This window comes from Lagenorhynchus albirostris, chromosome 1 (assembly GCF_949774975.1).
Source record: "Lagenorhynchus albirostris chromosome 1, mLagAlb1.1, whole genome shotgun sequence".
In the NCBI taxonomy this organism is placed as follows: Eukaryota; Metazoa; Chordata; class Mammalia; order Artiodactyla; family Delphinidae; genus Lagenorhynchus; species Lagenorhynchus albirostris.
The window spans coordinates 93,319,986-93,334,716 of record NC_083095.1 but is presented as its reverse complement, the minus strand read 5'-3'; the positions used below and the strand labels follow the sequence as shown (position 1 = coordinate 93,334,716).

Genomic DNA, 14,731 nt, shown 5'->3' with positions numbered 1-14,731 from the left:
TTATGATATCAAATCTGAAGTGATTGAACAAGCAGCTCTCTGCAGCAGGAATACTAGGGAAAACAATTACACAACTCCCACTCTACTACAGCGAAGTGTCTCTTACTAAGTAGGCCATGTCCAGTCAGAAATTGGTTTAATTGACAAGGGACTGGAAAAACAAAACAGGGTGAGATTTTCCATACTGGAAAAAAATTATCTGCAAATCATCTGACATCATCTTAAGTAGAAACTGAAATTCTTCACCTCTATGCCTACAAATTAATTGTCACAGCAACAGTTCACATCCTTTCCTCCACTAATACCTCTGAAACTATGACCTTGCTCCATCATTTACCCCCTTCTCTTTCATTTTCAATTTTTGGTCTGCTCTTCATTTTCCCTTTCCACCTACAAATTAGCTCAATCTCTCCAGTTCATCATACAATGAAAACCCTCAAGATTTGCCTCATAAACTCTTTTCCTTCACTGCCAAAGTTCACAAAAAGTTGTCACATTTGTTGTCTCTTTCTCACTTCCCATTTCTCCTTAACCACTTGTCCCATCTTGTCTATTGTTTCTACCAGTCTATTGCAGATTCTCAAAATTAGTGCATCTACTTTTCACTTCTCCCGAGCCTTAACTCTTATGTTTCTTACTGTTAATGGTACAGCATCCTCTCAAGCACTCAGGTTGCCAATAACCATACCCCATGTCTGCAACACTTCTGCCATTTGGCCTCTCCTTTCCATTCCTCCTGCCACTTTCTACATGATTTTGTTACCTCTTACCTAGTTATTTTAATAGTCTCTTACTTGCCCTCCTTGCTCCTAGTGTGGCCTTATCCAAACTTTCCTGTACAAAACTATAAGCTCAATCTTCTTGATCCAAAGTTGTAACCTTATCCTCTCCCAGTTTGAAGATCTTTAATAGTTTTCTCCATTGTCTTTAATCCCACCACAAACTGGATCAAATTCATGCATTTCTACTCACCCATGAGAACTATTTCACTTCATGCTTTCTTCTGATTTTCCAATCTTTGTTGATGCAATTCTGGATTCTCCCCACTTCTGAATGTCTAAATTCTTCCCATTTTTCAAGATAAAAAGGCAACTTCTTAATAAATACCCTTTCCAATCTTCTCTATCTGGGAAACTCCTCTTTATCTTTCAAGACCCAGCTCAAACATCATTTCTTCCCCAGTCTCTGTACACTGAGTTAATCACTCTTGATCTCTACTTCCAAAGCACATTGAACATCCCACTTATAAAGCAGTCCCTACCACATAGTACCGCAATTATTCTTTCTGTGACTTTCTCCCTTACTAAGCTCTTAGCTCTCCCAGAACAAGTGTGATATAATTTAAATCTTGCATCCCTAGTGTCTAGCCTAATACCTTGCAGAGACACATCTATGATAAATGTCTATTGAATGATTGAGTGAATCCTTTTTTTTTTTTTTTTTTTTTTGTGGTACGCGGGCCTCTCACTGTTGTGGCCTCTTCCGTTGCGGAGCACAGGCTCCGGACGCGCGGGCTCAGCGGCCATGGCTACGGGCCTAGCTGCTCCGCGGCACGTGGGATCTTCCTGGACCGGGGCACGAACCCGTGTCCCCTGCATCGGCAGGCGGACTCTCAACCACTGCGCCACCAGGGAAGCCCGAGTGAACCCATTTTTAAAAATTAATTAATTTTTTTGGCTGTGTTGGGTCTTCATTGTTGCGTGGGCTTTCTTCTCTAGTTGTGGAGAGCGGGAGCTACTCTTCATTGCAGTGCAGGGGTTTCTCACTGTGGTGGCTTCTCTTGTTGTGGAGCACAGGCTCTAGGCGCTCAGGCTTCAGTAGTTGTGGCTCGTGGGCTCTAGAGCGAAGCCTCAGTAGTTGTGGCGCACTGGCTTAGTTGCTCTGCGGCATGTGGCATCTTCCTGGACCAGGGATTGAACCCGTGTACCCTGCATTGGCAGGCGGATTCTTAACCACTGCGCCACCATGGAAGTCCCAGAGTGAACCCATTTTTGATCTTCTCCAGCTGTAATTTTTCCTTATTAAATCGCGATAGCATTTTTATCTGTATATCTCTTATATACTTAAAACATACATTACTTTGTAACTGTTATTTATGTAAATACCTTATATTCTCTAATAGATGGTTATCACCTAAGGGGCAGAGACTCTGCCTTGTCATATCTGAGGACCTCATGGAACCTAGTAAAAGGGATCCTTACATACCAATATCATTGACAAAACTAGGCTTGTCCTTTGATCAGGACATACTATGACACACCTCAAGAGCACAATGTTCCAAAACTAAACTGCTAGAGACAGGCCAAGGCAAGCTACTAAGAGACCTGGTTTCTGAAGACCTAATTTCTTCAGGAACTGGTAGCACAGGTTTCTATAAATAAGGTAAATATTACTGCTTGGGAAAGCTGCTCATTTGTTTCTTCATTAATTTGTAAACTACTTTGTGGATAAGAAGTGGGATGTGTTTAGAGCAGTTGCTATATGCCAGGGATTTTCACATGCCTTATATCTACATCACCATAACATTATGAGATGAGCATTATTATTTCTAAATTTACAAATAAGGAGATTTGAAGGCTGGTAGTATATGGGACTGTCAAGCACAAGCTCTTTCTCACTTTATCATGTAATATACTCAGAAGGTTTTTGGAGAAACCACTAGAGAAACACTTGAATCTAGGGTAGCATAACCTGCCAGGACCAAGGATCAGGCTTTTATGAAATTTTTATTGAGGAAATCCTTGAGGAACAAAAATAAACTTGCCAAGTTTTATCTTTTTTTAAATTGTGGTATAATTGACATACAATATTATATTAGCTTCAGGTGTGCAACATGATTTGCTATTTGTATGTACTGCAAAATGATCACTGAAATAAATCTAGTTAACATCCATCACCATACATAGTTAAAGACTATTTTTTTCTTGTGGTAAGAACTTTTAAGATTTACTCTCTTGGCAACTTTCAAAATGCAATACAGTATTAACTATAGTTGCCACCCTGTGCATTACATCCCCATTACCTGTTTATAACTGCAAGTTGTTTGACTCCCCTCATCCATTTTGCCCACCCTTTACTCCTTGCCTCTGACAACCACCAATCTGTTCTCTGTATCTGAGTTTTCTTTTTAAGACTCCACATATAGGAGAGATCACATGATATTTGTCTTTCTCTAAAAAGTTTTGTTTTTGTTGAAGTGTAGTTGATTTACAGTATTAGTTACAGATCTATCAGCATAGTGATTCAATATTTTTACAGATTATATTCCATTTAAAATTATTACAAGATATTGAATATAATTCCCTGTGCTATACAATATATCCTTGTTGCCTAATTTATACATAGTAGTTTTTATCTCTTTATTCCATACCCCTAATTTCCCCCTTTCTCCTCCCCTTTCCCCTTTGGCAACCATTGGTTGGTTTTCTATATTTGTGAGTCTGTTTGTTTTGCATATATTCACTTGTATTATTTTTTTCCAAATATAAGTGGCGTAATACATTATTTGTCTTTATCTGTCTGACATTTCACTAAGTGTAATACTCTCTAGGTCCATCCACATTGCTGCAAGTGTCAGAATTTCATTCTTATTTTATGGCTGAGTAATGCTGCATTGTATATATATACACCACTTTTTCTTTATCCATTCATCTGTTGAGGGACACCTAGATGTTTCCATGTCTTGGCTATTGTAAATAATGCCACAATGAACATGAGGTTACATATATCTTTTCGAGTTAGTGTTTTCACTTTCTTTGGATAAATGCCCAGAAGTGGAATTGCTGGATCATATGGTAATTCTATTTTTAATTTTTTGAGGAACTTCCATACTGTTTTCGGTAGTGGCTGCACCAATTTACATTCCCACTAATAGCGCACAATAGTCACTTTTCTCTACATCCTTGTGAACACTTATTTGTTGTCTTTTGATAGTAGCCATTTTAACAGGTGTGAGGTGATATCTCGTGGTTTTGATTTGCATTTCCCTGATGATGAATGATGTTGAGCATTTTTTCATGTGCCTGCTGGCCATCTGTATGTCTTCTTTAGAAGGATGTCTATTCAGATTCTCTGCCCATTAAAAAAATTTTTTTTTTGCTATTGTGTAAGTTCTTTGTACATTTTAGATATTAACCCTTTACCAGATGATTTTCAAATATTTTCTCCCATTCAGTAGGCTGCCTTTTCCTTTTGTTGAGTTTCCTTTGCTGTACAAAAGCTTTTCAGTTTGGTGTAGTCCCATTTGCTTATTTTTGCTTTTGTTTCCCTCGTCTGAGGAGACATATCCAAAAAAATATTACTGAGAATGTTGTCGAAGAGTGTACTGCCTGTGTTTTCTTCTAGGAGTTTTATGGTTTCAGGTCTTACATTTAAGTCTTTAACCTATTTTGAGTTTATTTTTGTATATGGTGTGGGAAAGTGGTCCAGTTTTCCCAAGTCCATTTATTGAAGAGGAATCTTTTCCCCATTGTATATTCTTGCTTCCTTTGACATATATTAACTAACAAAATATGTCAATAAGTGTGGATTCATTTGGGGCTTTCTATTCTGTCCCATTAATCTATGTGTCTTGCTTTTGTGCCTGTACCATACTGTTTTGATTACTGTAGCTTTGTAGTATAGTTTGAAATCACAGCATGTGAAACCTCCAGTTTCATTCTTCTTTCTCGAGATTACTTTGGCTATTTGCCAAGTTTTATCTTGAGCACTAGGGAAACACCTGCTTCCCAGTAGTCTTAGGGCACTTACGGTTAGCACACTTTCCAGAAGGGATAGAGGAAAGATGGCAGTTATGGTTATGGGAAAAGGGAATGGAGGCTACAGGTTTTATAGCTGGGAATCAGAAACATTAAAATAGATTGGAAATGAAACGAAATTCAGTCTTGTGGAAACACATTGGAGGAGACACATTTGTATTTTAAGTATAGGTGTGTACGGCCCTAGAGGTTTGGTTCAGTTCAACTAACAATGATTGTGCTGGGCACTTTAACGGGCACTAGGAATACAAAGAAAGAGTTCCTGCTTTCAAGACACTGAAAGTCTGGCATAGGCAGTCTGTTGACAGAAATAGGAGACTGGGTACCAGGGGAGAGAGTCTTTTCTAAAACGTTTCTGAAAACCCAGAGTGATCCAGTCCCCAGAAGTAGGATGGAAGGGGAATCTGACTAACACAAGCAGGCTAAAGGTTTTCTCTGTTCACTTAACTCTGGGCTTGATGAGCAGTAATCTTATTCATCTAACACCTACATATGAGCAGCAGGATGTATATCACCCGCTGCTTAGGCCCTACCCAAAAGAATTATTAAGAAAGTAAACATAAATATGGCTTCACGTAAGTAGGTGAATGAATTACAGGCTTTATTGACTTTATGTTCAATGCTTAGAACAAGGATGAAAACTTCTACCTCTACTTCCAGTATCCCAATTGACAGCTATCCATAAAACCAAGCAGTGTGTCTGGCATTTTCAGTGAACACTCAATAAAATATTGAATAAATGAACAAAGTAGTTATGGGCCAAACACCATGTGCAGTGCTATAGAAAATACAGGGGAATACCTTCAAAGATGTAAACATTTATGAGAAAAAATTAAGACCCATGAAATCAGCAAATAAGGTATCAGTGAGTCAGTAAAAAGGGAGATCAGCATGGGCTAGAGTAGATAGCACTTATGAAGAAACCTAAGAGAAAAGCACTCAAGAGACCTGTATTCTAGTTCTGTAACAAATTAGCTATGCTATCTCATGAACATTTCCCTCTTATATTCTTTTTTTTCCTCACTTTTAAGATGAAGAAACTTGTAGGTGATCTCTGAAGGCCTTCCCAACTCTTAATTTTTAAATTTCTATTTATAGTTGGGAAAGCATCTTTTTTTTTTCTCTTTTACAGGTAATACATTTAACTCACATGGTTCAAACACAAAACAGTATCAAAAGGGGTACACTAAAAGGTCCTGCTCCCACTACTGTCCCCATGGGCATATATCTATATCTTCTCTTTTTATTAAAAGGTAGCACACTATATATACTTTATGCACCTTACTTTTTAACTTAGTGATATATATATTTTTAGAAAATGTGCGTGTACTTTTTTTTTAATAACGTATTTATTTTGGCTGCATTGGGTCTTCATTGCTGCCCGCGGGCTTTCTCTAGTTGCAGCGAGTGGGGGCTACTCTTTATTGCAGTGTGCAGGCTTCTAATTGCAGTGGCTTCTCTTGTTGTGGAGCACGGGCTCTAGGTGCATGGGTTTCAGTAGTTGTGGCTCGCGGGTTCTAGAGCACAGGCTCAGTAATTGTGGCGCAAGGGCTTAGTTGCTCCGTGGCATGTGGGATCTTCCCAGCCCAGGGCTCGAATCCGTGTCCCCTGTATTGGCAGGTGGATTCTTAACCACTGCACCACCAGGGAAGCCCTTAATGATATATTGTTTATATTATACTTTGTGCTTTTTTTTTTTTCCTCTAGCTCCCTATCGATGGACATTTGATGCTACAGACTGAATGTGTCCTCCCAAAATTCTGTTGAAACCTAATCCCCAATGTATTGGTATTTGGAGGTGGCATGTTTGGGAGGTGTTTAGGTCATAAGGGTAGATTAGTGCCCTTTCTTAGGCTTTATAATCTGACTAATATCTAACAGATGCTCATCTCCCTTTATCGCTCTTCTTTGCCAAAATTTTCTGCCCATTTTTGCTTTATTTTTCCCATATTAGCTTTAGAATCAGCTTGGCTAGCTCCCCTCCTCCCATTTCCTTTGTTCCCCCCAGAACCTTATTAGTATTTTTGACATGTTAAATAACATTGTTTTTATGATGTTAAATTTCTTAGCCAGGAACAAGGTAGTATGGTTTTCCATTTGTTTCTACTTCTGTGACCTTCAAGCTTGTTTTAAAGTTTTAATATAGAATTTGTATTTGTTCATGCTTGATAGATTTGGAGAGGCAAAAGATTGGAGTGAATATATTTCTTGGAGGGAGAATACAGGCATATTTCATTTTATCAAAAAGTTTGAGCGTCACTTCATTGCACTTCACAAATACTGTGTTTTTTAAAAATTGAAGGTTTGTGGCATCAAACAAGTGCACTGGCGCTATCTCTGCAAGAGCATTTGCTCATTTCATGTTTCTGTGTCACATTCTGGTAATATTTCAAACTTTCATTGTATTTGTTATGGTGATCTGTGATGTTACTACAACTCACTGCAGACACATGATGGTTAGCATTTTTTTTAGCAATAAAGTATTTTTTTAATACAGTGTTTTTTAATTAAGATCTTTTTTTAGACATAATACTTTGCACACTTAACAGACTACAGAACAGCGTAAACACAACTCAAAGGCACTGAGAAACCAAAAAATTCACGTGACTCACTTTATTGTGATATTCGCTTTCTGGTGGTGGTCTGGAACCAAATCTGCAATATCTCCAAGGTATGCTGTAATCTATGAGGCTGGTACAACCATTGGTAGTCTTTGGGACAGTAAAGAAACTAACTTGTAAGAAGAGAAAAAAGAAGTCAACAGTGCCCGCCATGTGCCAGGAACGATGCTAGGTGTTTTCACATCCTATCATCTTTGACTGCAGGTCTGCTCATACCCAGGGCTGGATAGGGCCTAGATACTCTGTAGGCTAATGCTCAGAGGAGTCTCAAGATGAAAGCAATATGTGAAGAAAATCACAATGGTAGTCAGGCAGGGTAGTCTGGGGGCAGGAAGGAAAGGTTAAATTCAAAGAGGGCAACAAGACTCAGTCACCTTAAGGAAAAGTGATAAAGACTCATTTAGGGTGAAGTCCTTACTTGTGGAGATACAGGTAAAAACACAAGAGGTTTCTTCCCAGGAGGACAAGCAATTTGGACTAAAGAATGAAGAAAGTTTGGCTTTGCAGACATCACCATCACCCAGCCACAGTCAACCCTGCTGTGTTCTTCAACATCACTGTCCACGGTGAGCCCTTGGACCACATCTCTTTCAAGCTGTTTGCTGACAAAGTTGCAAAGACAGCAGAAAACTTTCATGCCCTGAACACTGGGGATAATGGACTTCGTTGTAAAGGTTCCTGCTTTCACAGAATTATTGTGGGTTTTATGTGCCAGAGTGGTGACTTCACAGGCTATGATGGCACTAGTGGCAAATCCATGTGCGGGGTGAAATCTGATGATGAGAGTTTCATCCTGAAGCATATGGGTCCTAGTATCTTGTCCATGGCAAATGCTGGGGCCGACACAAACTGTTCCCAGTTTTTCACCTGCACTGCCAAGACGGAATGGTCGGATGGCAGACCTGTGGTCTTTGGCAAGGTAGAAGAGGGCATGAATATTGTGGAAGCTATGGAGTGCTTCAGTCCAGGAATGGGAGAACCACCAAGTAGCTCTTTAATGCTAACTACAGACAACTCCAATAAATTTGACTTGTGTTTTAACTTCCATACCATTCCTTCTATAGCTCAGGAGTGTACCCCACCACCTTCATCTGCTCACTCTATCCTATAATCTTTGTGCTGTCTGAAAATACTCAACATCTATTCATGTGCTGCAGCTCTTTGGGTTCTATATTTTCCTTATTCCCCTCTAAGTCTAGTTGGATTGCATAGTTAAGTTTATGATTATGAAATAAAAACTAAATGAGAAAAATGAAAAAGTTTTGAGTCTGGCCTATTTAGAAAGGTGGCACCTTGGTTAAGATAAAAAAGATGGGAAGGCAAAAAGCAAAACAAGTTTCATTTGAAGAGTTTAAGGGGAAGAGCGAAACCTAAGTACCTTCTTCTAGATCCTGTACACATGTGTGCAGATGGCAGAAAGGCAGACAAATCAGTTTTTAGTACATGTGAAAAACTAAACATCTAAATTTAAATCAAGCTATGGGTTTCAGTGCTGTACTAAATAATACATTACTCTACCTATTGATTGCCTGCGGCCAGCGAAAGGTGGGTTAGCCAGGGGGAAAGGCGGCTCTCAGCTTTCCATCCTACTGAAAGCCTTCTCAGGAGGCTGGGCAGGGGCAGTTTTGAATTTATGCCCTTAAGTAACCTGTAGGTATTCTCTTACTCTAACTTGAAACTCTCAATCTCTCATTTCTTCTTAGTTTTCCAACTCTTTGGGCTCAAGCATCAAATCTTTTTTTTTTTTTTTTTTTTTAAAGAATCAAACATGCTATAGCTTCTCCAGTAATTCAGCATTCTTGCTTGGTCAAAGGACAGCTCTGTGGATAAAACTGGAGTTTGTGCTCTTATTAACTCTGTCATGTTAGGTTTCTCTGGCCTAGAGATGTGGAAATTCAGGGGCAGGGAAAGTACACCATGGAGCTGAAAGTCTATCCCACATGACCCACTCTGTAGGCTAGTCAGCATGGGGTTATTTTAAGCACAGGTAAGTCTAGATTTGCCTAAGTATGGTGATTTTTATTTGGGGATGGGTGGGTGATGGAGAATAAAGGGAGTGTAAATATCTAGATTGCACATAAAGCCTTTCTTGGATTCAAGTCTTGCTTTAATCACAAGTGCTTATAAAATCTGGTATTTTCTCTCCACACACTTCAGGATGGGACTTTTGTTAAGCTGTGCCACACTATATATTAAGTATTCTTAAAGCTCCATTGTTACAACTGGCATGGAAGTAGTGGGTTGTCCCAAGTTCCCTTATATTGCAAACTTGGCATGTTCTTGGGAAGAGAAAGGAGAAAGCAATGAGTGACTGGACAGGCTGCTCAGCGTTTCTACCTTGCACTTAGTCCATTTCCTGAGCTGTGTTGCCGTTGCTTCTGAGGGTGGAGTAGGGATATAGGCGGGAGGAGGAGAGAGGTAAGTGTGTTAGGACTGAGCACCACCATCCCCCACCAGCTTTACTGAGATATAATTGATGCATAACATTAAGTTTAAGGCTCATAACATGATGATTTGATATAGGTTTATATTGCAAAATGTCTACTGCAATAAGTTTAGTTAACACACCTATCACCTCACACTCACCATTTTTTCTTGTATTTTTTTTTTGTGGTGAGAACTTTTAAGATCTATTCTCTTAGTAAGTTTCAACTATGCAATACAGTATTAACTATAATCACTATTCTGTACATTAGATCGCCAGAACTTATCTAGCTTATAACTGAAGGCTGTACCCTTAGACCACCTTCACCCATTCCTCCTTCTTTCATCACATCCCCTCCCCTTACTCTACGCCTGGCAACCACAAATCTACTGTTTCTAAGAATTTGGTTTTTTTAGATTTCAAATATAAGTGAGATCATACAGTATTTGTCTTTCTCTGACTTACTTCACTTAGCATAATGCCCTCAAGGTTAGCATAAAGTCCTCAAGGTTGACCTCTTAATTTATGTTCTGAAAGTGAGATGAGAGTATCAGTTCAGTATCTTGAACAGTAACTGACACAAATATATGTAATAATGGTCAAATGAATTCTTGCAGAACCAAAGGTTGGTGAGTTAGGTCTAGAATTTTATCAATTCATTGCTTCATGGTTTCCTTTAGGTGCAACAAACCTTTAACTCCTGCTTTGGGACTCCAGCGGAAAGGAGAGGACAAAGACCCCAGAGGACAAAGACCCCCTAAGAGGAAAGGAGAGGACAAAGACCCCAGAAATCTTCCACATTTTCATATATGTTTGTCCACCTGCTGTGCCAAGCTTTCACTACTAAAAGGAAAACAGCATGGAGGAAAAGGTGGTCAGGTAGGTCTGAGAAGCAGCATGGTATGGTAGAAATAAAACATGAATTTTGGGAGACAGACCAAATGGGGGGAAGATTCCAATTATGCTATTTTCTACCTGTGTACTACTTATCTAGAGTTTACATTTCCCTCATTTGTAAAATGGGGATGACACCTACCTTTGCAGAGATTAAATGAGAAAAATCTACAGGAAAGCATTTAGTAGCTGCTAAATAAATGCATGGTAAGTGAAGTCCAATTCATGTTCATGGCCAGCATTTAAATTTCCACGCTTAAGAAGACATTTAAGTTGAGGATTCTTTATATGTTAATTTCAGCAGGTAAAATTATGAGTCACTAGTTATACACAATGATAAATTACTTTAACAATTTTTTAGTACAGAAAATGTCAACATATACAGAAGTACAGAACAACACAAAGAACCCCCAAGTATCCGTCATTTAGCTTCTCCAATGATTACTTCCTTGATACTGCCAACAATTTACACCCTGTTGCAACACCACATTCTTTTGAAACAAACCCCAGATATCATGTCTAAAAGACTCTGGATTTAAAAACTTAATCATAATACTATTATCATAACAAAACACCAAAGTTCAATAAAAGTAATATGTTTTCTTGGTATCATCGAATATCCAATCAATCACCAGTGTGTACCACTACTTACAGCCCATCAAGTGAATGAGTTTAGGCCTGCATTTATATGCCTCTTATTCAAACTCAAGAGACAGAAGGATTCCAAATTCTAAGCCACTCCTGAGATGCAAGTTAACATTTGGGTATATTAAATAAATGGAAGGATTCCCCAATAGTCACCTGCCATGCCTAAAGAGGTAACAGTTTCCAAATTTTGCAGGAACTACACAGACAATATGTTGGTTGTAGTTAATTTGACGAAAGACGTGACACTATTAATAATCATCACAATTTTTTTTGGATGGATCTTTATGAATCTGTGGAAAACTAAAAATACACTTAGTCAACTTCGGCTGCCATAACAAACTACCATAGAGTAGGTAGTTTAAACAACAGAAATTTATTCCTCACAGTTCTAGAGGCTGGGAAGTCCAAAACTAAGGTGCTGGCCATTTCAGTTCCTGGTAGGAAGCTCTATTCCAGGCTTGCAGATGGCCTCCTCACTGGGTCCTCACATGGCCTTTCCTCTGTGCTTCTGAGCTCCAGCTGGAAAAGATCTCTCTCATCCTCTTCTTATAAGGCCACAATCCCATTATAAGGGCCCCACTATCATGATCTAATTTAACCTCAATTACCTTACAAAGGCACCATCTCCAAATACTATCACATTAAGGGTTAGGAGTTATGAATATTTTGGGGGGAGAGGGGGAGACACAAACATTCAGTCCATAACAAGCCTACAAATTTGTAAAATGATTTAGAAGTGCCAACAAGGACCTAATGTATAGAACAGGGAACTATATTCAATATCTTATAATAACCTATAATGGAAAAGAATCTGAAAAAGTATATATATATATATATATATATATATATATATATATAAATAACTGAATCACTTTGCTGTATACCTGACACATTGTAAATCAACTATACTTCAATTTAGAAAAATGTTACAAAAACAAAAAAAGTCTGAAAAGCCAGTAAGCTAGCATACCACATTGAACTCTGTTTTTTCCTCTGTAAATTACCTTGGCTCCAAGTAACTGAGATTATCATTCCTGGAAATTTTTCTTCACACTCTAACATAAACCCCAGTGCAGGTGGACCCCACAGCCTAACAGCTCTATTTTCTCCCTCCCTGTGTCACTTCAGCACTGAAGCAAAATTAAATAAAAATCATTTTCAGCTCCTATAATATCAGGGGAATTTTCCATGAAATGAGTAACTCCCTCCCTCTTACCAGGTTGATTCTCTGTAATTCAAACAAAGGCTCAAGGATCTTTTTAGATACTGCTAAGCTTGCAAATTTGCCACACACACACAAAAAGAGTAGGTGGAGCTGTTTGTAGTCATTCTTGGCACTTTTCCAGGTTTTTGCTGGCTGCTTCCACTGCATAAGCAGCCATGTTTTTACTAGTCGTGGGTGTGTAGCTGCAGGATCTGCAGCAAATAATTTGTGTCCTGAACAAACTGTGTAAACCAAATCTCATTTCCCCCAGTTTAACCAAATGATTCTGTTACTGGTCCTGAAAATATTAGGTAGGACTTGAAATAATCTACCCTTCAAAAGTTCACAGGGAAATATCCAAAAATTTGGTAATACTCTGGTCTATCAGCAATGCTGTGGAGAAACATTTGGTACATGGAGGGCAATATGGCAGTACCTATTTTTAATTTTAATATCTGCCCTTTTGCAGAGTAATTCCAGTCTGGGAACTGAGATGAGACATGCTTAAATATACAAGAAAAGATTTGTGTACAACAATACACATCCAAGCACTAATTAGAATATAAAAGATTAGAAACTCACGTTCTGGACTTCCCTGGTTGCGCAGTGGTTAAGAATCCACCTGCCAATGCAGGGACATGGCTTTGATCCCTGGTCCGGGAAGATGCCACATGCATGGAGCAACTAAGCCCATGCGCCACAACTACTGAGCCTGCGGGCCACAACTACTGAAGCCTGTGCTCCTAGAGCCCGTGCTCCACAGTAAGAGAAGTCACTGCAATGAGAAGCCCATGTAATGCAACTAGAGAAAGCCTGTATGCAGCAATGAAGACCTAACACAGCCAAAAAAAAAAAAGAAAAAAGAAAAAAGAAACTCATGTTCTTCAATTGGACAATGACTGGTTAAATAATCTGCAGGGGTAAGAAAAAAGGATGCATTTATACGGAAAAGCCCAAGATGTCTTAAGTGCAAAGTGCAGAATATTGTATACGGTATCCTCCCTTTTATATAAAAATGGGGAAAAATAACATGTAAAGGCATGAAAATAATTACACGTATAAGCATGAAGAAAAACTCTTGAAAAATACACAAGAAAGTAAGAGTAGAGGTTACCTTGGGGGTGGGAAATGTATAGATGGAAGACAGTGATGATGTTTAAAAAGTTTTTTGCACCTGTGGGTGGATTATCTATTTTAACAAATCTGGCTGGAGGCTGTAACCAACCAACAATTATTAACTGCCCACCGCCTTAAAACAGAAAGAAAGAAAATCAGGTTGCCCAAATGCAACCTTTACTCTGGGGTGTAAAATATAAGGTTGAGTGAAGTGGCTGTGCCTAACCAATTCCTGGAAATCAAAGTTCTCGGTGCTCCTAAGCGATTCTGAGATCAGTGACTATGCCAAAGAGTTTCACTTGCTTACTGGAGGTCTTCTCTAGAACTTGGAAAGAGGGAGTAGATAAAGACAGAAGACATCATGCTCCTGCAATCAAGTTAAAATTCCTCAACAGTCTGTTTTCCAAAAACGCACACATTATTCATCTGTAAATCTAAAAACACACAGTAAGAAACCGGTAATTGTATTGTGGCGGAACATTCTTCTTTTACTTTTTTTTAATGTTAAGATGCTATTCTAAGAGTAAATAGTTTTAGTAAACCTAGTAGGGAAAAGTCGTCCTCGTAGGTACAGTGGATTACTCTAAATTTTGAGGAGATATTGCTGCTTTCCAAAAGGCAAGTGTTTATCACCAGCAAAATTATCTTTCATTCTAAGTTATAATGTCCTTGGCTGGCAAAGCCATCTTGATCTTTTCCCTTAAAATTTCAGGTGACTGAAAATGCCCTGTGAACAGTGAACACTATTATATAACATTTCAGCGTTTTCCAATGTGAAGGACCCATACCATTGATGATATGCGAGATGGTTCTTGGCAGTATGCGAACAAAGCAGCAAACAACAATGAATCACGTATGAGTTATTCCCGTTTCTTTCATGCTTTGGCATGATTTAATGCACTTGGCAAAAAAGTATCTAGCTAGGCTTTAATAACTGACTTTGTTTTCATTATACTGGTTTTCACAGTTACCACCTTGACTTTTTTCTCATTGCCAGAGGTCTAGAACACGAATGTTTGTCTGGATTAACCATGCTCACAGAAGCACAACAAATATGACAGTACAG

At 38.7% G+C, this 14,731-nt stretch overlaps 1 pseudogene; it reads left to right on the top strand.

Moving 5' to 3' along the window:
* Nucleotides 1–7,862: 7,862 nt before the first annotated feature.
* LOC132528543 (peptidyl-prolyl cis-trans isomerase A-like) lies at nt 7,863–8,368 on the top strand (annotated as a pseudogene).
* Nucleotides 8,369–14,731: the final 6,363 nt, after the last annotated feature.